Source organism: Phascolarctos cinereus, unplaced genomic scaffold (genome assembly GCF_003287225.1).
Source record: "Phascolarctos cinereus isolate Bilbo 61053 unplaced genomic scaffold, phaCin_HiC Scaffold_9;HRSCAF=440, whole genome shotgun sequence".
Lineage (NCBI taxonomy): Eukaryota > Metazoa > Chordata > Mammalia > Diprotodontia > Phascolarctidae > Phascolarctos > Phascolarctos cinereus.
Window position 1 is genome coordinate 21710435 of NW_027556402.1, and position 4762 is coordinate 21715196.

General features: G+C 40.7%; 1 long non-coding RNA gene across 1 annotated transcript; it reads left to right on the top strand.

The window, feature by feature from the left end:
* Positions 1–310: 310 nt before the first annotated feature.
* Positions 311–1422, top strand: LOC110209667 (uncharacterized). Its single transcript, XR_002324878.2, has 2 exons — positions 311–468; positions 1087–1422. It is a non-coding gene; the product is annotated as an uncharacterized LOC110209667 (long non-coding RNA).
* The last annotated feature ends 3340 nt before the right edge of the window (positions 1423–4762 follow it).

Genomic DNA, 4762 nt, shown 5'->3' on the forward strand with positions numbered 1-4762 from the left:
AAGAAGAATCAGGGGCAGCTAGGTGGTGCAGTAGATAGAGCTCTGGCCTTGGAGTCAGGAGGACCTGAGTTCAAATGCAGCTTCAGACACGACACTTACTAGCTGTGTGACCCTGGGCAAGTCACTTAACCCCAATTACCTCACCAAAAAGCAAAAACAAAACAAACCAAAAAAAGAATCAGCTTTGGCCTGAGATCCTCTCAACTACAACTCTTCAGGAAACATTATGTGATTTGGTAAGGGGTGGGGACTTTTTCCAAGTAACAACTTCCTTCTCCTTTGTGCTTGCTTCTTTTTTTTTTTTTAGGTGAAAGAATGTGCTGAGATGGACATGGCAGGTTTGGAAGCAATCTTGCAAGTTGAAAAGGTCCCGAGGCTTTATGTCTCATTGGGTTGGAGCTGGCTGGTGGCAAGGGAAGCTTCTGACAGGAAAATGGAGCCAAGTGTGGCCCTTTTGCCAGCAGAATTGTAAGTACAGTACAAGACAAGGTAAAATGTAAAATGCCTGATTAGCACTACTGCAAATTGCTTTGTGTTCTGATGATTGTAACAATAGTTATAAGTTGTTACTGAATTCTATTATGATTGTTTTGTTAATGTGACACATTTTTTGTGTGGGAATGAATTACCTGCCACATACCTGACTCACATTGTGCAGAGAGTATTTCTTTTTCTCTCCTCCTTGGGGACACTTAGACTTGAGCCATAACCCTAACCTTAAGCAGCTTTCCCCCAGAGCACTGGAGAGGGGACTTGATGCATTTGAAGAATGTAAGGAAGGGGGAAACTAATCCCCTTAATTATAGGCAGGATTTAACCACAGGAGGAGCATCTCTGGTCGAAGAGCAGAGACCCCCTTCATAGAGAAGGGAGTGGTGCAATAGCTTAGGCCTTGTGAGCCCAGCAGCAGTGTCTCAATATTAGACCAGAACACAAAAAGAATGCCGCATGCCACCATTTTCTTTGGCATTTTATTTATTACTTTAGCACTACCCACAATATTATCTCGGGGTCTCTAATATACAGCCCTAACTACTGACACTGATCCAGCATACTAGCTATCCTTTCTTTTGCTTCCATTTCCAGTCTGCTGAAGGCTCAAAATGCTAAGGAGCAAGTCGATTAAACCTGTTTGCCTCAGTTTCCTCATCTGTGAAATGAGCTGGAGAAGGAAATAGGAAACCACTCCAGTGTCTCTGCCAAGAAAACCGCAAATGGGGTCACAAAAAGTGAGACATGACTGAAATGGCTGGACAACAACAGAAATGCTGTCTTCAGCTAATGGTCCTATGTACTCTTCCTTGTTGACCTTACTCAACATTCAAGTTGTAATTGCCCCATTAAAGATGGAGCTAGTATGAAAATAGCAAATACCTCATTTAAAAAAAAAACCTTTACTGAATAAAATTAGCAAACTTCCAACTTTGCTCAACTCAAGTATATTTTGTTTTGTTTGGGGGGGTTTTTTGCTAGGCAATGAGGTTAAGTGACGTGCCCAGGATCACACAGCTAGTAAGTGTCAAGTGTCTGAGTTCGGATTTGAACTCAGGTCCTCCTGACTCCAGGGCCAGTCCTCTATCCATTGCACCACCTAGCTACCCCCCAAAATGTATTAAAAAAAAAAAAGGAAAAAGGTCAGTGGAATACAGCTCTGTAACCAGAGGACCTGGATTCAAATCCTACCTCTCATAGTTACTGCCTGTGTGGGAAAGTCATTTTACACCCCTTTCCCCAACCCTTTCCTCAGTTGCCTCATCTGTGAAATGAGAGGGTTGCGCTAGTTGTTCTCTGAGGCCTGCCATGTTCCAGAGCTGGTTCTGGGCGTTGGGGGCCTGGTAGTAACACAGTGAGGTCATCAGCTCCCTAACAGAATGTCCAATGCTTAGGAGGCAGCCAATTGATATATTTCACTGTCTATTACACTCTTCCCCAAGCAGACAGTGACCACACATGACTTTCCTTTAAACTAATGAGCTTGGGGGCAGCTAGCTGGCGCAGTGGATAGAGCACTGGCCCTGAAGACAGGAGGACCTGAGTTCAAATCTGACCTGAGACCAAACACACTTACTAGCTGTGTGACCCTGGGTAAGTCACTTAACCCCAATTGCCTTAAAAAAAAAAACCACTAATGAGCTTGGTGGAATGAAAAGCAAAGTCTGAAAAGCATCATTTCCAGTGTGTAATAGAGAGAGATTTGGATGTAGAATTAGAAGAATGAGGTTCAAGATCTAGGTTTTTTTTAAAGTAAGAATAGATATTTTTAATTTATGCAGTTGATGTTTATAAAAACAAATACCCAACTATCACCACATTACAATAATTCTGATAAGAAATGTCTTTCTGAATATATAATGGTAATAATACAGAATCAATAATATAAACTTAAAATCTATGTACATACATAAAGTCAATATCTATCTACGTTATAAAAATAATAAGAACAATCTATACAATAACCTTGAAAAAGGAAGAAAGAGAAGTGGATTTAGAATTAGAAGAAGTGAGTTCAAGCCCCATTCTTGCCAAACACTAACTCTATGACTTTGGGCAGTTAGGAGGTGCCATAGTACATGGAGCATCAGGCCTGGAGCCAGGCAAGGCTCATCTTCCTGAGTTTAAATCTGGCCGCAGATACTAGCTGTGTGGCCCTGGGCAAGTCACTTAACCCTGTCTGATTGCCTCAGTTTCCTCATCTGCAAAATGAGCTGGAGAAGAAAATGATGTAACACTCCAGTTTTCTTGCCAAGAAAATCTCAAATGGGATCATGAAGAGTTAGGTGGGCATGACTGAAAATTACTGAACAACAAAAAAGCTCTATGACTATAATTCTGGAAAAGAGACTGAGGCTGAGGGCTTTGTACAACTCTACCTCCCTTAAATCCAATTCAGACACAAGTCAAGACATCCCCCATGAGGTCACTGGTCCTCTTGGAAACTGAAGGACAAAACAACAAACAGGAGAAAACTATTCTTCAAATACAATATTCCAAAAGGCTGAAGAGATTGGCTCACAACCAAGAATAGCTTACCCTACAAAGTTGAGTACAGAGTATATTTTCCTAGAGAGGAAAAAAATGGACCTCGAAAGGGATGTTCAAGTATCCCTGATGAAAAGCCCAGAGATGAGCAGGAGCATTGGCATATGAACAGAAGAGTGACAAGAAACCTAGGAAGGTAAATTTCTTTGAGCAATTGGAAATAATTGTATGATGATAAGGGGCTAACATTCTAATAGAGGTAGAGGCACACAAACGTGGAGGGAGGGAGAGAGATCAGGCATTAGAGGAACTTCACTCTTGTCTGAACCAAAGGAAGGTTGAACGTACACACGTATGCACAGTTTACTATAGAAATGATCAAATTCAGCAGGGAAACAGACCAATCACAGAGTGTGTGGAGGGGAGTAAATTATAAAAACAAAACAAAACAAAAATAAAAACTGGAAAGGCAGGAAGGGGATCAGCATATGAAGGACTTTTAAAGCTAAAGAAGATTTTATATTTGACCCTCAAGGTAACAAGAAGCAATGGAGTTTGTAAGAGGGGGGATGAGGTGACATGATAAGACCTGAGCTTGAAGATCAGTGTCCTACAAAAAAATGTTCTAAATCACTATTGAATTTGTATTTAATTCTAGAAAAAAAATAGGATGTCAGTGCATTTTACTGAGGAAAGTAGCATGACAAGAACTTTGCATAAGAAAAATCACTTTGTCAGCAGTGTGGAGAATGTGCTGGGCACAGTGTCTAACACATAGTAGGTACTTAAAAAATGTTTACTGGAAATCATTGGAGATTGGGGGAGAGACTGGAATAGAAAGAGACTTTAGGCAGGGAGACCAAGTAGAAGGCTGTTACAACAATCTAGGTAAGGGGCAATGGATAGAACACCAGCCTTGGAATCGGAAGGACCTGAGTTCAAATCGGGCCTCACACCCTTGACACTTGATAGCTGTATGACCTGTGCAAGTCACTTAACCCCAACTGTCTCACCAAAAGCCATTCTCGTGCTCGCACATGCGCACATATGCACACACACGCACACACTCACGCACAAAATCTCGGTAAGACATGATGAGGCTCAACCTGAGGTGGTAGCTAGGTGAGTAGAAAGTGGTCAGATTCAAGATATGTTGTGAATTTAGAAATGATAAGCTTTGGAAATTAGTTATGTGGGGCAAGGGAAAGTAATGAGCCATGCCAAGATTATGAATTTGGGTGCCTTTAACAGAAAGGAAAGTTCAAAAGATAAGTGAAACATAATAATTTCTGTTTGGAACATATTGAGTCTGAGATATCTCTCGTATATCCCATTTGAAATGTCCAGGAGGCAATTAGTGATACAGGACTGAAGTTTTAGGGAGAGATTAGACACAAATATATAAATGTGAGAGTCATCTGCATTATTAGAGATAATACTAAAAACCCATGGAAGCTGATGAGTCACTGAGAAAGTATAGAGAAAGAAGGTCAAGGGCAGAGCCTTGGGAAAAACCCACAGTTAGGAAACATGATAATAAGCCAGCAAAGGAGATTGACCTGAATGAATCCGATAACTGGGATATCAATGAAAATGATTCCAAATTCTTGACCAAGTTCCACTTATTTATTTTGCTCTGGTGTTCTGTCATTAGTAAGAATTCCAGTTCCTCTGAATTTTTCTCTTTCCTTCAATATTTCATTTTGTATTTTTCCTAAAAAGGGTGTTTACATTAGGCTGTTTGATATTCTTTTAAGGATGATATTTTGCCACTGTAAAAGAG